The 25,142-nt window shown below is 39.1% G+C and overlaps 1 protein-coding gene and 1 pseudogene across 16 annotated transcripts in view; one reads left to right on the forward strand and one right to left on the reverse strand.

Moving 5' to 3' along the window:
* PCDH15 (protocadherin related 15) overlaps positions 1–25,142 on the reverse strand; it is a 1,681,879-nt gene that overhangs the window by 859,976 nt on the left and 796,761 nt on the right. The window lies entirely within an intron of this gene.
* On the forward strand, positions 1,966–2,446 carry LOC128779086 (60S ribosomal protein L21-like; annotated as a pseudogene).

Here is a 25,142-nt window from a genome sequence, read left to right on the forward strand (position 1 = left end):
TCTCTGCAGGTGTGATGGGCCATCGCTCACTTGATTTTGAAGGACTGTCATCGAAGAGGCCAAATAAACTCTTTTCAGGGGGACAAAAATCATAGGCAAACTCCTGTTTCCCACTGATCGAAGGGAGCATTAACTCCCTGTGCAACTCAGCCCCCCCGCCCCCCACTACTAGACACAGTGCTAAGTGATCCGAAGGCACGCATGCATCAGTGACAAGAGCGAAGCCCCTAAGGTGAGCCCCAGTCAGTCCCTGCTGTCTTGTGGCCCTCCATCCTGGAGGCAGGGAGACATTTCTGCTTTAGTATACGGACATCATAAAGCCATAACCACATGCTAGAACCCATCTTGGAAACATTCACTGCAAGTCTATTTTATACATCACAGTTATTACAATATTACTGAATAAATAGCAGAGTCAAGAAAGTGGGGTGGAAAGGTAAGAGAGAATGTCACATGAGAAGTGAACAATTCCATTAAGAGTAAAATAAAACACAATGAACACGATAGGTTAGTAATTTCTAAACGTTTAAAACTGGAATGAGTTTTAGGCTCCTACTACTCTAAGTACGGAGTTATGTAAATCACTTGTACCCACCTTTGTTAAAGAGTTAAAAAAAAAAGGGCAGCTTTCTAATTCTACTTTTCCTGAAAATAGCTGTGTGTTCTCTCTGGGCCTCATTTATTCCATCTGTGAAGTGAGGAATGACTTTGATGACATCTCAGATTTTTCCAAACTTGGAAACTGATTTGCCTAAGATCCGTGATCATTGGCAAAGAAGTAACATTAACTTAACAGATATTATCAAGTACACATCATGTATGAAGACACAGTAATAGGGGTGCCTGGGTGGCTCAGTCGGTTGAGCATCTGAATCTTAATTTCGGCTCAGGTCATGATCTCATGGTTCTTGAGATTGAGCCCCATGTCAGGGTCTGCACTGACAATGCAGAGCCTGCTTGGGATTCTGTCTCCCTCTCTCTGCCCCTCCTCCATTTGTGCTCTCTCTCTTTCTCTCTCAAAATAAATAAATTTTAAAAACCCACAGTAATGAAGAAAACAATGCACAGTAATACACAAAACAGATAGACATGTCCTTTCGCCCTGCCCTCTTGGAGGTTAAATCCTAGTGTGTGGAGTCATCAGGGAAAAAGTGCAGTGTGTCAGAAGGTGTTCAAGTACAGAGGAAAAGAAGGCAAGGTGTATACGCAGCCATGGAGGCGGGGACAGTGCTGAACAGGTTGGCCAGAGCCAGCCTCATTGGGGAGTGCGGTGAGGGCTCCAAGCTCAGGGACACCGCAGGGAGAGAGTCCTCAGCAGAGAGGACAGTGTGAGTACCCTCAGGGGGGCGTGGGCGTCACATGTGCTGGGAAAATGACAAAGAATTCTGTGGTTTGAGCCAAGGAACAGAAGCGGCAACTACAGTGGGCACAATCCCAGTGAGTTAAGAGGAGGTAAGGCCATGTGGCACCCTCTGGATGAATTTGGCTTTTATTCAGAATGAGATGGAGAGTCGCTGACTTTTTTTAAATTTTTTTTTGCATAAGAACGATGTGGTTTGGCACTCCAAGAGTAGCTTGGGCTGCTGTGTTAGAATGGATTATAGTGGGGCCGGGAGGTGAACATTGGCAAGGAAGCAAACTGCTTCTAGAAGATACATCTGACAACAATGCTTGTAAAATTAATAACCTGGCTAAAATGATGGTAACAAGTCCACATCTTTTAACTTAGGTCTTTATGTCATGGCCTTCAGAGTGGCTAAAAGTTCTATGTAACCCAAGTAGACGAGATAACCAAATCACTATCCCAGACAGGTAACACCTGGCTCTAACTAATGTGATACCAAGGGCACTTCCATAATTCCTTAGGGTGGCAGCCCTAGGTTACTAAGAAGTCTACCTGTTTCAGTTTTTTTTTTTTTTTTTTTTTTTTTGGCAAGAACTGCCGTCTTCCAATAATTCACCAAAATGACCCACACAAAGCGAAAGAGGAGAGGTACCTGCTGTATGTTCTCTATGCCCTTTAGAAAACATGGAGTTGTTCCTTTGGTCACATACATGCGAATCAAAAGAAAGGTGATATTGGGGACATCAAGGGAATGGGCAGTGTTCATAAAGGAGAGCCCCCCAGACGTCCCCATGGCAAAACTGGAAGGGTCTACCGTGTTACCCAGCATGCTGTTGGCACTTGTGTAATCGGCCAAGCACGTTGAGGGTAAGATTCTTGCTGAGAGAATTAATGTATATACTGAGCGTATTAAGCCCTCAAAGAGCCTTCCTGAAGCATGTGAAGGAAAATGATCAGAGCAAGAAGGAAGCCAAAAAGAAAGGTACTTGGGTTCAGCTGAAGCGCCAGCCTGCCCCACCCAGAGAAGTGCACCTTGTGAGAATACACAGAGAGGAGCCTGAGCTGCGGGAACCCAGTCCCTATGAGTTCACGGCACGATAAGTATAAAAAAACCCATAAGATCTCAAGATTGTATTTAAAGAAGTCACCTCTTTCACAGGTGATGTATTACGCAGTAGAGGACGTCCGCAGAGATGTAAGGATTTGTGTCCTTTGAGAATAGCTATATCACATACTGAATTTTAAATGTCTTTGTGATAAAATTCTCATCACTATCTTACAATCTTCAGCATAATTTTTGTTAAAAATTGAAGACTTGTGTCTATGCTCACTGTATTTGCAGAAAGGATGGATAGGTGTCCCCCACTCAGTTGAAGTGTTTCACAAAAAGCCGTGTGGGCACCAAGAGACCCAGCAGGATGTGACGTGCAGGATGAGGACCTTGAAGAAAAGTGGTTACAGGTTCTGATCTGGAGCCAGATGGTAAATGCAGGTGTCATGTAAAAACCGATACAGACTTGGGAGCAGGTACGCGTCCCTGGAAATCTGTAAACACCTCATAAATGATTGAATTCTTACATCTAAGCAAGTAAAGTCGGGGTCAGGGTTTTTACTCGGGCATTTGAGGACAACGTGATTTTTAAACTAGTGAAATCTGAGACATTAAGTACTGGATACGTGAGGAGAAGGCGTAATAAATACTCTGAAAGAACTTACAAGTTTATTTAGGATTTGTCTTCCAAGTGAACCCTTTTCCCTACATGTTGTTATATGGCTGTCAGGGGCATGCTGCTACAGACCTGTATTTTATCTAAAGTTCCTATTTTGAAAGCCACATTTGGTGCATGCAAATAGAAAAAGATGACACAATAGGGCAAGAAATCTATAGACGATGAGAAGGCACGTGGGCCCACTTAGCCATACTTTAAAAAGATTATCCTAATACCCAACAGTACAGTTCTTAATTTGGTTTCTAAGTACACTTTAATCCAGTCATTGTAAATCACCACCCCTTCAGATACTAAGGAGAGGGAGACACGAACATATCCTTTCCAACGTTAGAGGCAAAAGTCATGTCCGTAACGTAACACATGCTGTGCTCTGTGTGCGTTCCTACATACTGGAGGTGGCATAATGTGTCCCGAAATTTCTCTTCATCATGAGGGTGATGGGTTACATTCTAAAATATTTGAGAAATAAAGATAAAGAAAGTAAAATCAGATTGTTTTAAAAGAAGCGTTTTATTTTCATAAAACACCACACACACACGCACACGGGCAGGCAATTTCTGAAAGGGCTCTCAGTGATGCTCCTCTCCTGATGTTCATATCCTTTCCACTCCCCATGACACAGGGTTTGAGATTAATCATGCTTGAGATTAATGGCTTCTGGGATCAAATACCAGAACTCTGTGATGCTTTTCTTGCTCACAGGGTCTTGGCTTCTAACTTGCTGTCTCTGGCGTGACCTGCTTCATGGAAAAGACCCATGTATTGACAGTGAGGGAAGCCCCTGGCCGATGGCCAGTAAGGAAGGGACTGAGGACCCCTCCCAAGAGCCCAGGAGAAACAATCCTGCCAGTGACCTCTTGAGTAAGGAATGGAAGGGTGTCCACTCACCCTCAGGGGAGCCCCCAGACCACTGTGGCCCCGCTGACACCTTCCCTGAGCTTCGTGAGGTGTTCAGACCCAGAGAGCCCCGTGAAGCACTGCCTGGACTTCTGACCTACAGAGACTGTGAGACAGTAAAGGGTTGTTGCCTTAGTGACTAAGATGTGGGGTAATTTGTTAAACAGAAAGATAGAACCAATGCACAAAAGTAAACCAAGTCACAAGAGAAAACACATTTTTTAGGGGGAAAAAATCCCTACATGCTGGAACTGGAGGCAGCTGCCATAAATGATCAAAGTTAACATATTATTTGACTGCAGCATGTGACTGTCATAAAGCATCTTTGCCTTTTAATCTGTTAGACACTCAAATAGACAACCAAAATATTACAGAAATGTATGCTGTGAATTAAGAAAGGCATAGAAAACAGAGAGAATATGGGAGGTAGTTAATAAAATGTTATCAAAGTCAGAATTTATATATTAGAGGAAATGGCAAGGATTCCAAAAAGATGCACACCTCCTTCTCTGGGAATAATTATTACTCCAATAGTATATTATAATAAATAGAGTTCTGAGTAACAAATTTGTGGGAAGTCTAAGCAGCAATCCAGGTAAAAACACACCACTCCTCTAAGGAGGAAATAGGAGAGGACAATCCTACACACTTCCCTAGAAACATGTTGTCTTTTCTTACAAATGTCTCTTTTATAATGTTACCCACAAACTGCAAAGGCCCCCCTTCCTAAAAAATAATAGTAATAATAATTCCATCACTAACTATATTTGATAAGTAAAATTTCCTTCATGATATGAAATTATTTTAATTTTTGAATACAGGCTTTTCCTACCATTTTGTTAATAAGTACTTCATGAGAAGGGGAAAAATCAAAAGTCTTTCAAAAGCCATCATACCTCGATGATTCAAATCAACTCAGCAGGCTTATGACAGGCAGACAATATAAAAATAAATTGTCCCACCAAAGCTAAGTTGATTACTACTGACTACATACCTGTGTTCTTCTAAGATTTTATAAATTGCCTGTGATTGGAGCTCAGATGAAATTAGCTTGCTGATTGTCCGTAACCATAGGAAACACTATTCACGGAAAGGTAAAACAGAAACTAATCCTTTACATACACAGTGAAAGGAACGTAAATAGGAAAGAAAGTGATCTAAGCACAAGTGTTGCACAGAACAGACAATAAGAATCAACCACTGTATAACGTCTCTCATAAGGGCAGAGTCTTCGGTTAAGTAGGTTTGTGTCTATTGGTGAATGATGGCTGCAAGGGTTGCTTTCACAACATACCAAATGTGGCGCTGAACTTGAAATCAGACTGGTGCTATTACTTTGTGGGGTTTTCACAATGCAGACAGGTCTAGAAACTGTTTTTGTTGCTGTTGTTGTTGTTCTTGCTGTTGTTGTTTTGGTTTGGTTTTTATCAGCTAATATAACATTGATTATGGTTAGGAAAGTGTGGATGGGGCATGAACAGAACTCACTGGCTTAGAAACTGGTTAATATACACAAGCAACATCATTGTGCAGTGAAGGCCTGGATATCGGACAGCACGTTTCTTTAATAAGCATGTTTCATTTAATAGCCTCTAAATGTCTAGAAAGTCTAATCACTAGTTACAATATTGTTGACTGAGCCAGAAATTATAGAAACAAAGATATATTTATGGGATATTTTCTTGGAGCTGTAGTAGTCTAGCATGAATTTAGGGTAATAGGCATAGAATTGATAGGAATAGTAGTCAGAATATCCTTGTCTCTGGACAGTGAGAGAAATACCTCCAAATTGACTAAATCTTCCTCTTTAAACTTTTTGCTATCATGTTGTCATTACTTTTTATCGTTTCAAAACATGCCCCAAGCCGCCAAGTTTTAGATTCTTTGATATTTTTGGCTTTAAAGTGGTCTTTCAGCACTTTTACCCCAAAGAGTAAACTCCTGAACTCTATACCTGAACTCTATACTAATTCTAGCTGTATTTCATGGAGCCCTTAATGTGCAGCCTTGGGGAGGAATGTGCTGCTTAACCACTGAGAACAGTGATTCTAGGGCCAAGTGTCTCATTCCTACTTTTGACCGTTCGGAGGCATCGCTTATTCCAGGTGAAGAGCCTTCCTGCAAGAGTGATGGGGGTGGCCGCACATGTCTTTCTGCTTTGTCAGCTTCTGTTGTCCATAGTCATTGTATCCCATGTGCCCACCCCCCCACCATGTGTCTACCAACACAAATGATCTAACTAAGTTTACCAGGAAGTGGAGAGTGTATCCATGCTTCCCTTCATTGTGGTGCATCACATGGGAGGAACAAGTCACTACAAGAACACAACAGCGAAATATGAAATTAAGCACTTACTTTAAGCTGCACCTCAAGACGCCTTATCTAGCCCTCACAATCACATCACAAATTTACAAGATAAGAAGACTCAATAAAGATAAATAACTTACTGGGTATCTGGGTGGCTCTGTCAGTTAAGTATCCAAGTCCTGGTTTTGGCTCAGGTTATGATCTCAAGGTTCAGGGGATCGAGCCCCACATCACGCTCTGTGCTGACAGTGCAGAGCCTGCTTGGCATTCTCTCTCTCCCTCTCTTTCTTTCCCTCCCCTGTTTGTTCTCTCATATAAACATATAAAAAAGATAAATAAGCTCCCTAATGCCATACAATCAGTAAGTAGGATCTCTGTAATATGACTGTTTCTGACTTGAAAATGCTTTATTTACCCTGAACTATCACCAAAAATCCACATTTACATAATATTGCTCTCACATGTCCTGGATGGATCCCAAGGTTAATTTGGTACAATTTCATTGCCCAGAGGATCTCTGATTTATTCTTTTCCAAAATGTCCATCTATGTTATATATCAACTTCTACTTGGAAACAACCATGGTTGAACCTATGCATTCTTATTCCCTCCTACAACAATTTGCCTACTATCCACCTGCCAGCTTAACAACGAAGACCAAATTCTTATTGAACTGGAAGTCCCTGAAGGCTTATCTCATTGTCTTTTCCCCCTAAACTCACCACACCAGTATATTGAGAATAGCCTCCATTTGTGGGTACAAAGTTTAAAAGACTCTCATTTATTTATTTATTAAACCCATAGCCCTGCCATTATCATTTATATTATTTCTACAGAATGTAAGAATTCATTTAAAGATGGAACAATATAAGGTAATGATTTTATTGCCCATTTATTGTTAATACTAGGAATATAGTTTGCAGAACCACTGCCAGAATTACAGCAGAGATCATAAGCACCTGAAATTCTGTGTCCCAAATGCATTTCCTGTTATCAATAGGATACATGTGTAATATTTGCATCCTCTACATTTAAAGTATGTAAGAGTTATTTATATCTTGCAAGAGAGGTTCTCTGGTGCTTTTTCTACTGAAAAAAAATTTGTATTTAAAACAATCTATTCATTAGACACTGGGGACCATGTAGGTACATAGACTATCTGGAAGGGATACCAACATTTCAGCATCCAGGACTTCCATATGCATTCCAAGGAGTTTGGGTGTGGGAGCTACTTCAATTCTGATTAAATAATTTTTCCTTGTGCATTCTGCCTTTGTACTTATGTTCCACATTCTTTTTTTGGGTATTAGATTGAATATTATCTTGCACTCTTACATGGAATTTCTTAAGGAAGAACTATTGACTTTTTTTTTTCTTTGCCAGACAATTATTTGTAGTAGCGGATGGCCTATCCGCTGATGCTGATGTTCAACAACATCCCTAACCTCTCTCTACCCACTGGATGACTCCTCCTCCCCCAGCTGTGATAACCAGCAGTGTCTCCAGATGGTGCCAAATGTCTCCTTTTAGGCAAAGTCACTATTAATTAAGAACCACTAATCTAAAAGATTTTGCTTCTGTATCTCATGTACAAATAAAATTATAGTCCTAGAGATCACAATCTGGGTATGTGTGTGTGTGTGTGTGTTTCCTGTGTCATGGGTCCCCAAGATCACACTCAGGTTGGATGATTCACTACGAGGATTCACAGAACTCAGGATATTGGCATATTCACAGCTATGATTTATTGCAGTGAAAGGATACAAAGCAAAATCAACAAAGAGAAAAGGCACATCAAAGTTCAGAGGAAACCAGGTGCAAGCTTCCAAGACCTCTTTCCCTTTGGAGTCACAGAGATGCAGTTAATTCTTCCAGCAGTGGATTGTAAGAATATGTGTGGAGTTCTGTCCATCAAAGGAGCTCATTAGGCACTTAATGTTCACTGCCCAACATGTATGAAAACTCCAGACTCTCAGAAGGGAAGCAGTTGTTTAGCCAAAACCACATTGTTTGTACAAATAATTCATGTACAGTACGCCACGCTTATTAGTTAATAATGATGGGGATTTTCAAGAAACCCAAGTTCCTAAGTGCTAGCCAGGGTTCAACCTTGTAAGCAGGTCTTCCTAAGGGTAATGGTCCCAGCCTGCTCTATCTCTATCTGCACACTTCCCTACACAAAGTTTTGTGAAATGCCAACTACATTTTAGGTACCCAAAGATTTACAGAATGAGTGAGTTAACCAAGTAATCAATCTATCTTGTTTTCCATAAGAACCCATTAAACTTCTTTATTTAGACTTTTGTTCCTAGGGATTCTTAGCTACATAGAGGGAAATATTCCCAGCAATGAAATATAATCACAAATTATAGAATTAAATAGAAGATTTTAGTTAATTATGCCACCCTTGACACGCATTTCTAGAAAATCTCCAAACAATTCAATATGTCACAGAGGACTCCATTTTTGGTGAAAAGAACATGGGACATGGTAATGTTCTGGTCATTAAATTCCCAGACACAACCACCAAGAGAATGAGCAGTGTAAATCTAGACTACATGAACAACCCTTTTCTTCCAAGAAGTCTATGCCATGTTGGAAGGTAAAATCACTCAACGGTAAATTTTGTTTAATAGTTGACTTATCTACTGTCCTCCAGTCCAGACAAACGGCTCGTAATTAATAGGATGGCTTGCAAAAATTAGCTTCACCTGATTTTTCAAACAGGAGAATGAGCCCCTCTTCTTATGCTAATGAAATCATATGGCCCTCTTTATAACACCTGTCCTCAGGGGTAGGTTGGGTTTTACTTTTGCAGCACTCTTGGCCACCCACCCTCCCCCACCCGGCGTGCAGTCTTTATGAAGGGCAAGACTGTCACTGCTCTTGTCTCTCACCTTGGTCTCCCCAGAATCCTGCTGAGTCTGCGTCAAACTTATTTATTTTAATAAAGCTTTAGGGGATCACGGTCAAGAGTCCATACACCCCCAGGGTATTTTAGTTTAAAGGCAAGCCTGTTTAAAGGCAAACATGATTTTCAAAAAGTGTATTAAAGACAAATCAGCAGGCCTTTCAGGATTTGTTTCCTTGATTCTAAGGTGTGCTAAGAAAGGTTCCAGATGGACTCTGGCACCATTTGTGACATTCGTGACGGCGCTTGGGAAGGTCCTTCGGTTGCCAAAACACTGTAGTAGACACCTCTGACATAAATAGGCGCAAGCGTCTTCCACAGCGTGGCCTAACAAATAGCATCTTCTGTGTTTGCATGTTTTGAGAACAGGATTGGAAAACATTCATTAGACGAAGCCCTTTGCTCTTAAACGCTGTCCTCATGCCTTTGAATGCACGTATTTCTGGTTAGACAGACAGGGTGCGTTGGGCCCAGGCCCCTGGCCATGAGTTTGTTTGTAGATTATTCCTCCTCCCTCTCTCCCTCCAACCTGTGCTGTTTGTGTTTCTTCCTGAAGAACTGTACCTTAAGGGAACTATTCTGTACCCATTATTTTCCAAAAGGTGAAAAGGGCTCAGCAAATGCTGATGTCTGGAAGGGTGCCTTGACTGAGATCACAGAGTTAACATCCTCCTGACAGTGGTCCAGGAAGCACGGTCCAGCTAGACGAGCCAGTGTGAACAACCTTCTAATTCCAGGCCGAACTTACTCTCCATATGCAAAGGTAACTACTCAAATAACTTTTTGCTTGAGACATTTAAGTTAAATGTAGTATTTTTGTAACAATAGACACGCATGGTTAATGATGATAATTGATAGAAACTGTTACTTTCAGAACTAAGAAGAAATACATGATCAGATCGTTGCTTTTAAATACACTGATTCCTGGATCCTAAATGATGATAAAAGTTCACCCTAAGGAACATATTAGCAAAACTCTATTCCTTGCCCTAATTACAGGAAGATAATTTATTTTTGAAATATTTTACTACTGGGGTGCCTGGGTGGCTCAGTCGGTTCAGCATCCGACTTGGGCTCAGGTCATGATCTCGTGGTTTGTGAGTTCGAGCCCCGCGTCAGGCTCTGTGCTGACAGCTCAGAGCCGGCTTTGGATTCTGTGTCTCTTTCTTTCTCTGCCCCTCCCTGACTTGTGCTTTGTTTCTCTCTATCAAAAATAAATAAACGTAATAAAAAAATTTAAAAAAATATTTTACTAGCATTTCAGTTCCTTTTGTAAAATCCAGATCTCCTCTTTTTCATTTTAATGGTGATGCTTTTTTTTTGAAATTGGCTCTTCAAATTGGCCCCATTCATTCTTCTTCAATGTGAACAGACATCAGCCAGTTACTTCTCTCTAAGTGTTTCAGCTTAATATTTGCTTTTATTGTACCTTTAAGCACAGATCACAAAGGTCAATGTAACTGACAAAATTAAATGTGTGGTAGCTGAGTCTGAGGTTTAAAAACCTAAGTGCATGTCTGGGCTTTTTCTTGAGGAAATGAGTTAAGAGTATTGGCTTGGGAGTAACACAGAGCTGGGTTGAATCCTGGTTTTGCCTTTGCCTTATTAATTAGTTTGAGCATCTTATTATTTTTTTTAACTTCTTGATTTCCTCACACATTAAAGGGAGGTGTGTGTGTGTGTGTGTGTGTATAATGCTTTCATTAGCAATAAATATTACTATCTCATTATCAAGGTTCCTACCCAGACAGATACACTGCCCATCCTCTCCGTTCTTTCCTCCCTCTGTCCCTCTCTCTCTCTCTCTATCTCTTTCTTTTCTTTTTTTTTTTTTTTGGTCTTCCTTTATTTGAGAGTGATTTAAAATACAGTTGGGTAAATTAATCAGGATCCAAAAAGAAGTTAAAGATAGGGTAAAAAACCAATCACCATAGCCATTGCTTTTCCTCCGTAAACATTCCAGTCAACCAACAGAAGTAAACTGTCTCCTTAATGCATACGGTCAGTTAGGGCCACGACTTGGGAGTTGAGTGTATAAAGAACTAATTTCCACTATGATGAATCAAATAATGAAAAATGTACTTCACTGCATTGCATAATCCATCTTCAAGTTTTGTTTGTTTTTGTTTTCTTTAAAGATTTTTTTAAAGTAATCTCTACACCCAATATGGGGCCCGAACTTACAACCCTGGGGTCGAGTCATATACTTAGCTGACTGAGTCAGCCAGGTGCCCCAAAGTCTTATTTCCTTTTTAATCGTTTTTTAAAAATTTTTCACTTCAATTTATTTGAAAATAATATTTTTGGAGATAATTCAAGCATGTTTTGCTATGAATTACCATTTTTCTAATGTTATTTTAAATCAATAATAAACTTATTTTTCTGTATGTAATGCAAATTGCATACTACTATATTCAGAATAAAATATAAATATGTAAGGAAAGTTGTTTAGTGAAAATAGTATTAACAGGCTTATATTATTTCATGTCTGGTACTATCTAATTTTTGTCAGTTTACATAAGAAAAGATTGAAAACTGCCAGCAGCAAACTGAATGACACTTAAAATTCAAAATTCTTAACTCAAACATCATCGCCAACAATAAAAGTTGAGTAATTTCTCAATTTCATTGGTGGGGTTTTTATCTAGTTAATATTTGCCTAGAATTACCCGCTCTGCGGTCAGTGCCAAGCTCAGAGCCTGGAGCCTGCTTCTGATTCTGTATCTCTCTCTCTCTCTCTGCCCCTCCCCTGTTCGTGCTCTGTCTCTCCTTCTCTCAAAAGTAAATAAACATTAAAAAATGTATATCTTTATAATAAACAAATATTGGTTAAAAGTGCACTAAAATCATAGCAAGAGAGTTAATAACATTTACTGGGCATACGGTCTCTATTAAATACTAAGCTAGGAACTTTTGAAACTATGAATATTAATGTTAAAATATATTTACATTAGGGAAAGTAATGTATCTAATTACAAAGCATCATTCAGAATAGGAAGTATTCTACGTGTAGGCATAACACACAGTAGTTTGTTTATTCTTTACAACTTTGCCAGATGAGGATTATCCCTACTATGCTAAAGAATTTTAAACTTGAGGCTCAAAGTGGTTAACATTATGGCTGATGTATTTCCTGCTAGGTAGGAAGGCCAGAATTCATAATGAGGTTCATATGATTCTAAGTCTGTGATTGTTCTGGTATCTCTCAGTGCTGCCCAAACAGGTGTGCTTTTAAAATTGCTTATAAAATATGCACGAACAGATGGCACCTGTTAAACATATAACGGACATTAATACCCTGATATTTTCAAATATATGAGGGAATCCAGCACAAGAAGAGAGCTTGGAAATCTGCATTGTAACACCATGGCACCTAGTTCAAACCTTGAAAACCAGTTTCGTGCAACATTATGTTAGAGAGAACTTGGACGAAGAGAATTCAATGGTTTAACTCATCTGTTACTTAGCAAATTTCAAAGTCCAGCCTTGACACCAGTCTCTTCAATCCCTTTCTAGAGCTTTCTATATTGTAGCAAGGAAGCAGATTTAGATATAATATTTACAATGCTCATTTTCACAATCTAAAAGGTGAATGATGCTCATTCTTAATAAGCAAGAAGAAAAATATTCAGAACTCTTCAGTATCTTTATCATCTCTCATGGTATAAGCAAAAGCTTTTCAAAAATGATAATTTTAGTAATAATTTACTTACAAAACATTTTGTTTACAAGCCTTTCCAAATATTTTAGGGAGGATATAACACTACGTTTCTAGTTAGCACTATAAAGCAAATAATATCATGTACCAATAAGTCTCAACGTCCTGTTTCAAATCTAAATGAACAATGCCTATAAAAAGCTTGTTTTCTTCTGAGACTATTATTCAAAATATTTTACCCTGATAAATAAAAACTAAAGTACATTTCTAGTACTTTTAATTTGCTTCACAAACTACATCTGTATTGCCAGGAATACAGACACTAACAGCTGTCGCAGAAGTGTGTAGGGCTAATACCATTTTGAACATCTCAAGGAATGAACCTGTTCTTTCTCATGTGTCATACAAATCCTTTTTGCTTTACTGTCTTCATAGAGTATATAAATCCCTGAACGAATACACTGAACTGGCTAATTCTATTACATTCTTTGACGTCTTATATGCTCCTAAAAGATAATGTCAATGTATCTTTAGGATTTGTAAGCGGTGAAAATGTCATGTAGCCAACCGACAGGAAATCACTGGTGTCCTGCTGGTTTATCAGCAGTCACAAGGGATTCACATGCATTCAGACTCGTCCACCCTTCTTTTCCTGCAATCAACAGCATACAAGGCAAGGTATCAGGAAGGGTGGTGAATGGTCTGAACAAGTAAAACAGGGGGAAAGTCAATGGTTTGTACAGAATAAGCCCACCATTTGGGTTCAAATTAGTTAGTAACAGAGACATCTGAGTAGAGAGACAAAGAAGGAAGAACTTTAAACATACATCATATAAACATACCAAGCTTTGTAATTCTCAATGGTTAGTTTTTAATTCCGCAGCCATATACTGACTGCCTAATATTTATCACCTAGTAGAGATACACATAAGGAAGGAGTTCCCCACATATAAATACCCCATCATGTATGTTAAATATGTAGAGTACATATCATACAGATACATCCAGCACCAGAGGATGCTGGTTGGTATGGGTTAATAAAAAGGTGTGGATTCTTTTTAAAAAGTTACTCAAATTATATTCTCACGCCAATGACTTATTTGATCTTACCAAGTCACTTAATTTCTGTCTTCAAATTCTTTTTAACCGCAATTTAAGAATATGTGCCTTTCCTTCCCACTGTGCTATTTTAAGGATGGAATGTCACAGTATTTGTAAAAGCTCTCTGAAAGGCAAGAAGCAATGAACGGATACACTTCAGACTAAGAGGCTAAAATGGTCTCACTTGGTAGCATGTCCCTGAGCAGAGAAATGTGACCTTGGCCCCACAGGGTGCTGGCTCACTGCCTTAAATATGGTTATCCCAGAAGTTTACTACCCAGCTCTTTCCTGCTAACTAGAGTGGCAGACCCGAAAATGGACTAGTGGTTTTGGAGAAGACTGGTCGTCAAACTTCATGCAAGTAGAATCTTTAGATTGCAGTCTCTTTTTTAAAAATTTTTTAAGTGTTCATTTTTGAGAGAGAGAGAGCACACACAAGCGGGGGAGGGGCAGAGGGGGGCTGGGGTTGGGACACAGAATCTGAAGCAGGCTCCAGGCTCTGAGCTGGCAAAAGATCCCAAAGCGGAGTTCGAACCCATGAACTGTGGGATCATGACCTGAGCCGAAGTTGCACACTTAACTGACTGAGCCACTAAGGTGTCCCCAAAATTGCAAACTCTTTATTAAACTCCAGTTTAAGAGTGATAATCCAGTGGACTGAGATGGTGGGATGAACAAACACTGGGCCAAGGCTGCATTATTGCTATTCTTGTTAATTATTGTTTGACAAGGAATGGATGGACTCTTCCTTCCCATGGCTTGCAAGATATATTAAAAATATACAAGATCACATCAAACCAAATATAATTTGAACCAAGGATGCTCAACATTTAATTAAAATTAAATCCATTTTAAGTGTTGGAAGACAAAAACAATATATCTCCTTATTATGATATACATCAAATAACTTCAATTAAGGAGGATTTTATCTTAGTTTTTTAGTGGCAATCAGAATTAGATTTTCACTAGAAAGAAATTCTAAGTGAGAAATCTCGACACTAGTATATAGCATATCATTGAACTATTATCAATTTATCAAATTTTAAGAAGTTATAGTTGGCAAATTTGATTTAGACTCCAATTCAAAGAAAGCATTCCATACGGATATTCAGTTCTTTTAAAAATGCTTTATTTCAAATAAAGAAAAAAAAAAGCATTGATGGAAGTAGCAAAATAGTGTGTTGCTTTTCACCCAGCAATTGATTATTAATATGTATGGAATATGACATAGCCAATTCACATATGTATGTTCTTCTCAGATTCAAGCTAGAATCTTTTAAATATATTAAGGTAACATGACTTGTCTTGTTTGTTCAGCTTTCCTGTAGGTAGCAAGCAATGTTGATGCTAGTTTAATTCTCTCATGGGGTACCAAGTCTATAGGAAATGATTAATATAATTCTTTTCTTGAAAACACATCTTACTATTATATGGATTTACTTGGAATTAATTAAGTTTATTCAAACTAAAATACAGCATAAATTTACTTGAATTAATATGTTCCATTCCTAAAATGCTTATGGCTCCTGCTCCAGTCATATCTACTACACCTTAGTGCAAAGTCTGATCATTGGAAAATACAATTACTTATAATCCCAGACACATTTCAGAAAAAGAAATATGAATGGGAAAACCAGTAAAGAACAAGATATATGATCTTAGAATGTAAATAAGGTAAGATACTACAGGTTTTATCGACACCACATTAAACATAAGCATGGATTCCGAATCAATCTAAACATAGCCCCACACATAAAGATCCAGCTGTATACTTTTAAGTTTAAACCAGTAAAGTTAGATAACTGATTACATAAGATTAATAAGAACAAACTAAAGATATCAATATATGTTGGCTCATAAGGATAATGCAGTGCTCTCCTGATTGGGTTATTATGGCTAATATTCATAATAATAAATGCATGGGAGCGTTTATTTATTACAGTGCAGAAAACAGAATGTGGTAGATGCTAATTCAGTGTTACCTGAAGTCTTCCTATCACATAAACTGCGTGAATGCTGGAACAAAAGCTATGTTATAATCTACTAGCACCCATCCTTACATAGAGTTGGGGACATAATAGGAGATGAGCAAAGTCATTTACCTTAAATAGGTAAATACAGAGAAGGGTCCTGATTGCAGTGCTGGGCTCCACGTTTGTGTGGCTTTCTGATCCAATTTGATTTTTCTGCCACAGGTTGAGGACAAGAAAAGAAAGGGAGAGGAGAGAAGAGGAGAGGAGAGGAGAGGGGAGGGGAGGGGAGGGGAGGGGAGGAGAGAAGGAAAAGGAAAAGGAAAAGGAAAAGGAAAAGGAAAAGGAAAAGGAAACAAAAGAAAAAAAAAAACAACAACTAAAAACCTAAGCCTAATGGGCCAAAGGGGTCTTTAAAAAAAAACACAATTTAATGGATTTCGTGGAACAGTAAAGGGCTTGATCAGAACTCTAGGACAACCCATCTGATGAACTGATGATGTCTTAAACAAACCAGTCACTTTTCTGCAAGAGAAGATTTTTGGACTTTGTCTTTTCAGGGCAAAAGACTTCATAGACACTCTTTTAATGCACATATAAGTAAATGTTGGGCATTTTAACTAATTGTCTCTGAGTTATTCTTTCATGCTTGCATTGTGAAATCCAATAATAATTAAATAATAAATAAATTTAATAAGTAATTTAGTAAAAAATACAATTCATAAATAGGAGGGAGGAGTGTTTTAATGTGTTTGGACTTCTTTTTATGTTGTTGGAAGACAAAGAATGCTTTGGTAAGTATTGGCCTTCATAAGCAACTCACATTCGACAGAATTACCCTAAGTCTTACTAAACATGATGGCGATGTCTTCTAGATGACATGGGAGATACATGAGAAGTGTAAGCACAACTTTGGATGCTGTCCTTCTGGGTAGAGGTAACTTCAGTTGAAGTGGGATAGCTGTTATATTAGGTGGGGGCAATATAAAATTTTATCTAAAAAATACCTTTATTTTTTTACTTTCAGAGAGAGAGAGAGAGAGAGAGAGAGAGAGAGAGACAGAAAGAGAGAGATCTCACTAACCATGAGATAATGACCTGAGCCAAAATCAAGAGTCGTACACGTAACTGACCGAGTTACCCAGCTGCCCCCGAAATTGCTTCTACTAGAAACTTATGTGTATGTCAGGCTATCAGTAACTGAGATGCACATATCACCTGTTGTTTTTCCCCAACCTAGCAACCTTCTTCTTTCTTTTTTTTTTAATTGACTTTTCCCTGGGAACAACTTCCTTTGTCCTCTCTGTAGTAGTCAAACCATCACACCTACCGCCAACGACAACTAAGAAATCTAAATAGGACGCATGGATGGGACAATTCCTTGAAGGTTTAGTAACAGATGCCAGAGGAGAGAGGGCCTCCTTTCCTTAGTAAATACAGTCACGAGTTTAAGTACTCGGTCATCAGCAGGGTTAACATCTATCTGAGTAGACACATCCTGACTAAGAATAAAAGTCTAACATCATTGGAGACAGACACACGTGTGCACACGTGCGCGCACAGACACACACACACACACACACACACACACACACACACACACACAGACATCCAAAAAGAAGTCCGTTTGAGTCCCTGGATATAGCCATACCTGAAGAACTCTGTGCTATATTCATTACTGCTTAAGCTTATTTGAGCTGGTTTTCTTTTTCTTACAAAGGAGCCCTAACATACTAGCTGAGTAGAATATTGATGAAGACATATATTAAAAATAAAAAAACATGAATACGCTTTTGATATGAACTTAATTAAAAATTTTAAGCTATAAATGATATACTATACAGCCCATTAGATGTAATTGTTTCTCAAATTAACATTTCTTAGTGTGTATATATGCCAAATCACTCAATTTTGAGTATCTTCATATATTATTGTAGACCTTTCATCTATACTTAAATTGTAGGCACTTTTCTCCTTTATTTAAAGGAAGCACAACCAGATCCATGAGAATACTCAGTTGATTCATATCGAAGAGTAGCCTCAATGAGATTATTCCCAGGGAAATCCAAACAAAAACCTAGACATTGGACTTTTGGCTTGAATTCTGAGTCGTCTCTTCTTACCAGCAAAGTAGTATGTATTTATTTAATTTTTTAATCTGGTAAATATTAGATTCAGTAAGTCTTCTCTTCAGCAGAGGCCTTCCTGATTCTACGGTTTCTCCACATGATTTTATTCCTCTGGGTCTTGCTTCCTCTCCCCTCTCATTTCTGGTCTCCCACTGACCTCCTCTGCTCTCCTGTCTCTGACCTGTGCCCCTAGGTGGTTCTTACAGTGCCTGGCTTCTACACCTCCTTCTACCCCTGACCTACTTCCTTCCTTCACTCTCTCTCCACCTGTCTTACTGCTTATCAGCACCCTTATAGACAAATGGGAAAAATTATCGCTTCATATGATAATTTAAGGAGGCATTTGAAGGATATTACCATCATTTTCTTTACAATGAGGAACATGATCTGTGATATTCAAAGCAAATCATTTCCAGAAGTGTTTCAATGCACTCAAACATGAATTCAAACAAACACCTGAATTTTTCTTCAGGTTGCAAAACCCGAGTTTTTAAAATTTTCTGTCAGTTTAGCAGTAGAGCAGAACACAATCTTCAAAACATGAATGAAAAATTTAATAGTAATTAATATGGATTAGTTTCCTGAAAATGGTTAAGTAGAAGAATAAAGATCAATGCCTTCCATAAAATAGACAAATCATAAAAAATATGCATTTTCATACTTGCTTTTGTTATTTGCATAAATTCCTTAACCATACATGAGCCCATTCTCCAGGACTTCATTTAGAAAATATCAAGGCCATGACTGCGAACAGAATTGGACACCATGTGTCACCTGACGGGACATTTTGTTTTATCTCCATGAATGAAGAGACAACATACTATCTAAGATGCACACTCACGTTGGAGCCATAATACACACCACGGTGGCACAAAATATATCCACCGACTTTTTGGAAAATCCTAAAGGTTACTCCAGGGGGGACCAGGTTTATGTGTGGTTTGTCTCCTCTGTCCTACACTTACATTATTTTGGGGTGAATCCGTTGAAGTGATGGGTGACTCTGTGTAGCTACATCCTAGAATGATCCTTTCACTACTATTCCCAAGCAAAACCAACCTCACAGGGATGGATAAGTACCTTCTCCTCTGCTCGTGCTTCAGAAAGAAATACTCCTCCTTTGGCACGTGGGGCAAGGGTGGCTGAGCCTCACATGTGTGGGGCGATGAAGGGCAGTGAATTCACACCAAGCCCAGGAGTTAGGAAAACAGATACTTAGCTTTTTTTTTTTTTAATTTAATTTTTTTTTTTAACGTTTATTTATTTTTGAGACAGAGAGAGACAGAGCATGAATGGGGGAGGGTCAGAGAGAGAGGGAGACACAGAATCTGAAGCAGGCTCCAGGTTCTGAGCTGTCAGCACAGAGCCCGACGCGGGGCTTGAACTCACGGACTGTGAGATCATGACCTGAGTCGAAGACGGACGCCCAACCGACCAAGCCACCCAGGCGCCCCAGATACTTAGCTTTAAGAGCAGCATGTATTCACTAAAGAATGCTCCATGTTTACTTGCCCATGTTTACTTTCAGGAGGTTTCCTGACTACATACTTACAAAGTTTTGAAAACTTTGATCACAGTTTGAGAAGCAGTAAGCAATACTCTACAATCTATCAAGGGAAGGGCACCTTCATCTGTTTTCTCAAAATATCCCTTTATAAATCACCAAAGTAAATAACTGACCACATTTTTCTGTGAGTTTATCTTGCTAGTTCTTTGAAGTTCTACGTACCATTGCTTTTTGAAAAACTGTTTTAAAACAGATGAGATGAGCATCTCTTTCTTTCTTTGTGTGTCGATAACGTCAAGGAAAGCCTCCTCACACACATACCACCCTGTGCCTCACCTAACATGTTAACACTTCGGATAATGAGGAGAGCCAAAGTGGCTACTAAGTATCTTATTCAAATGAGCTCTGATCCCAGAGTAAATGTGGAAGTCTCCATGCAATTCACGGACTGCTGCCTGGGCCTGTGTTTTAATAGCAGCGTTTGATGATGTTGGCACTCTTGATCATTTTCTGTCTTTGAAGTTACTGAATTCAATGATCCATCCTTTGTGTTTATTTATCAGGACTGTGAACATCATAAACAATTTAAGATGTTTAGAATTGAATGCTGGGTTTAGATGGCAGAAAAATGCAAAGTTAGGTAAAATTGATGAGCATAATTCTCATGTATCTATTATCTCTTTGTTAATAGAAGTTCTCTTTCTGAGACAGAATGGAAGTGGTGAAGGAAGGGGGCAATCTGAGTTGAAATCCATGAATTCTAAGATAGAATAACAAGCATGCCTTTTTTGCATGTAGACATCCAATGCTAAAATAGTTCATAAAATACAGGGAGGCTATTGACGCAAAGAGGAATTCAAAGGAAGAGAACTTAGATTCAAAGCCTCAAACAATGTCATTAGAAGTTTGCCTCTGTTTTTCTGGCCTCTTCTGTGATGCCTTAGTTTCCAGGATGGCTTCCCATAATGGTGCAAAGATGATCATTACAAACTCTTACACCCCAACTCCCTGCCCTCCTCTCGACAGCCTTATCCCCAAGAAAAACCTTCTTTCTAGGCATTTCCAGTAAAAATCGTAAGATTAATTCTAATTTTGCCTAGCTTGGGTCATGTTTATGGCATATTAAACAGTCACAGTTATTAGGGAACGGGATGACCTTGGTAATATACCCAAGTCTGGAACTATAGAGCCAGGTTTTGAAACCAATGGACTCAGAAGAGGTAAGAAGTAATTTTCCAAATTAAAACCAGTGTTCTCTTACCAAAACCATAAAGGAAGGATTTTGGTCAGTCAAAAACAACTGCTTTCTATAATTAAAATGTAAGCATTACAAGAGAAGTCTCTAATACAGAACTGAAACGTGTAAGCAATTGGATCATTCTAGGGAAGAGACAGGGATAAAAGAAAACAGAAGGTCAAGCAGTGGTAAAAAAAAAATATATATAACCTAACACTAGTCCAAACACAATGTTCACACCACTGATAGCAGGCTTTCGCTGGGGTTAGTTGACCAATCTTCTTACTCATAAAATGAGAACCAATGTAATCTTGAATCCCATTTTACCCACTGGGGACTTGCAACATACCATCAGAAGCATATATAATCATAATCATATAAAGAATATTACAGAGCGAAATTTCTATACCTCATTGTTGTTAGCTTACCAAAATGCTAATTAGAGTGAAAATTCTTATTTAAAAGATATTTACATGTAAATTAAGTTCAAGAAAAAATATTGCAGAGATATTGGCGATAAAAAATGTTGCACTTTCAGAAAAAACAAAAACAAACAAAAAAAGAACACAAAAATTTAGTTGAGGTTGGGGCGCCTGGGTGGCTCAGTCGGTTAAGTGTCCGACTTCAGCTCAGGTCACGATCTCGCGGTCCGTGAGTTCGAGCCCCGCGTCGGGCTCTGGGCTGACGGCTCGGAGCCTGGAGCCTGCTTCCAGTTCTGTGTCTCCCTCTCTCTCTGCCCCTCCCCCGTTCATGCTCTGTCTCTCTCTGTCCCAAAAATAAATAAAAAACGTTGAAAAAAAAATGAAAAAAAAAAAAAAATAAAAAAAAATTTAGTTGAGGCTGGGTTGAATATGGTTGTAAGTAGGGTAGTCTTTTAAAAGAAAAGTTAGGTTAAGCTTCTCAAGTAATTATATGACGATAATGAAGATATCAAAATGGAGCTCAGGACATACTACCCCAAAATATGGCACCTGGGCATACTGACCATGTTAGGGTGAAGGAGTGTGAGAAAATGGCAGAGGGAGGAAGGTCACTGTATTCTCCCCTGACTCTTCTCTCCTGAAACAGGTCATAAAACCTTCATATGAGGGGTGTCATGTCTGTTGCAGGAGCATCCTTATCTCTGAAGACGAAGGGATACTGAAAAGAATCCTAGCAAACAGACTGAGTGTCTCCCCATCTGGCACACTTGCATCGATACTCCTAGATCTGTATCATATCTTTCCGTTGCCATCCACCCTTCATCAGACCTCACATAGAAATACCCAGGTCTGTTTCTTTAGATCTTCATTTCCTTCTGAAGATCCCCTGTCACCACAACTTACATTAAACGCACGTTTACGCTTTTCTCCTGTTCATCTGTCTTTTCCAGTTTAATTCTCAGCCGGAGCCAGGGACCCAAAGAGGGTTCAGGAAAACATTTTCTTCCCCTACATCACAAATCCAAGAGTTGATATTTCTGATTATTATGACATAGCTGACAGATCATTCAGTAAAACAAAAACTTCCTTGAACTTCCAAATCCAACACCACACTGTTGAGGTCTTAGCTGTGAGTTTGTGTTTGTCTGCTTTAAAAAGCAGCCCTTGTAAATCCCCATGTATTTTATTAAACCATTCTAGGAGTTAAAATGTTCTTAGAGTAAGCCCTTGTGAAAGTCTTGAGCACCGCCACTAGCATTAGGGAAAGCACAGGCAGGCAAACTAGTGTTTTTGTAACGGAACAAGAATATCCTTCAATTGCAATTCGCACATTTGAGCTGTTTAGACACGTTGCAGTGAAACAAATTGCCTATTGCCAAGTGCACATTTTCAATACTGAATAGTTGCCAATGTTGTCACGTTGAGATAATATTTTTTCTTTTTTTTTTCTCCTCTGTGCTTCTAGAACATAGGTTTGTGTGACAATTTAAGTTGATTCTAGCAACTTGCAGCTAATCCTTGAGGACTTGTCACAATTAGATATTCAACTTGAGGTGCACGCCGTGGACCATCTGTGAGAGGGCATTATTTCATTTCTCTCAGGGAATAGGGAGACTCGTTCTGATGAGGGGCCCACCCTGGCTTTTTGTGAAAGCTGGAGAGCGCCAGGTGGTTGGTGCAGATAAATACAGAGAACAATAGCGAAGGAAAACACGCCGGGGCTCTGCCCGCAAAGCTCTGCAATATCGCTGTGTACCTACAACAGGTGCTGTCCACTGAGACCCTCTGTGTCAGGCCTATGTACACGGCCAGCATATGACTCACGTTCCGTAGCTCAGATTCCATGAAACAAAAACACAGATGGTACGAAATTTCAGAGCGCAATAAGGGCATGAAACCCTCATGAAATACAACTATGAAATCCTCCCGTTCTCAACGGGACTGTACTTACATTGCTATCTGCAGAAAGAGCTCGTGGGAGTAATTATGGGGTTAGGTGGTCTTCAGGTGAAAATGTTAATACATAATACTTAGCCTGTTGAGAAGTTTCAAGAGAAACGTAGATTTCCCAGGAAAACTGGAGAGTGGCCTATTAACTACACAAATGTGATCTATTAGGCCTGATTTTTAAAAGTGAAAAGAGGGATTTTTCCATCAACCTGAAGAGGAGGGAGAATCTTTACAAGATCTCCTTGTCCTGAGCTCAATACATAACAAGGAAAGCAAAGTGGAATGGAAAATAAGACCAAGGAAAATAATGCTGTGTCTTTCAGGGGTCCCTAAGCATTTTATGAACGTGAATATCCATAGTATCTAGCTGTGTTCCAGGCACGGACAGATCCCAACATGATGCCCTGAGTGTCTCTGGGCCAGAGACAGAAGTCTTGAAATAGGCCAATGCCGAAGAGAAGAGCACATTTCAGTAGTGAGAGGAGGTGCAGGACTGAGTGTATTAAATCCACTGGCAAGCCGTGTTCCTCCATGTCCTTCCAGAATTTATTACACACCCCAAGGCATAATGATGTCCATGAACCACTGTCAAACCTGTTTGGCAAAGAATTTTAAAACTTAAAAAGAAACAAGAGATTGGAGATGAGAATCACAGATGGAATGATAAATCCAAAATGATACGAAGAAAAAAGAACCAGAACATAAGCTTCATGAGAACAGATTTTTTTTTTGTTTCTATCTGCTGTGTCCCCACTAATGAGAACTGTGTTTACACACGGTAGGCACTGAATAGAATTGTTCAATGATGGAACAAAGTGTAATAGAATATAATTTGTATTAGAATGAATAAATTACCCAATGACCTACTATGTGCCATTCTCTGTGCAAACTAGTTTATGTAGATCGGCCTGTGTAATCACTATGAAAGCCTCTGAGAAAGGTGCTAATATCCTCTTTTATAGAACAGAAACTGTAGTCAGAAATGATGAGGAAGTTGTCCAAAGCCAGGCTGACTTCAAAGTATAGACTCCTTCTGGGGCACCTGGGTGGCTCAGTCAGTCAAGTGTCTGACTCTTGGTTTCAGCTCAGGTCATGATCTCATGATTCGTGGGCTCGAGCCCCATGTCAGGCTCTGTGCTAACAGCTCAGAGCCTGCTTGGGATTCTGTCTCTCCCTCCCTCCCTCCCTCCCTCCCTCTCTCTCTCTCTGTCCCCTCTCCACACACACTCTCTCACTCTCTCTCAAAATATATAAATAAACATTAAAAAAATATACAGACGCCTTCCTTCACATCCAATATAATCTCCCAGAAGGTAACGGTACTGAAAAAAATATCACCAAGGAAAATGCCAATTTCAAAGAAGACGGAAGGCCATGCTCACATTCCTTTCCATGTCTCACATGGCAAGGAAGTTCTGATCTTCACTCTTAGGATATACAACTTGATGCTAAGTGCTTCATGCTCTATTGTCTAAATAGTAACACAAGAGTCATTACCTTTTCTCTGGAGTGGTATGTGCAGTGTCTTTGTGTGAAATATGGTCTGTACACCCTGTATATCTCCTAGTTCAAGGAAAATAGTCACACAATATACCTGGGAATAACAGAAAAATTACAACAACAAAAAAACACAGAATAACAATGAGTAATATGTTACAGTTTCCATTGCCAGAAAAAATATGCAAAAAAGAACAGGTGAAAAATAGAGATGACGTAGACCAAAAAGGAATGTGTGGTATGGTACTGATTCGCTGATCTACCTATCTTTCTATCTATGTATCTACCTACCTACATACCTACCTACCTACCTATTATCTATCTACTGGTCTACCCAATGACTATCTATTAACAATCTATCATCTATCATCTATATATCTACCTATTATCTATCTACCTACCTACAAATTACTTATCTGTCTATTGAGCTATCTCAATATGAAATAAAGGGAGAGTTTCAGTTTGAGAGCACCGCATTCTGT

This window comes from Panthera pardus, unplaced genomic scaffold, assembly GCF_024362965.1.
Source record: "Panthera pardus isolate Hobbes unplaced genomic scaffold, ASM2436296v1 HiC_scaffold_22, whole genome shotgun sequence".
NCBI lineage: Eukaryota > Metazoa > Chordata > Mammalia > Carnivora > Felidae > Panthera > Panthera pardus.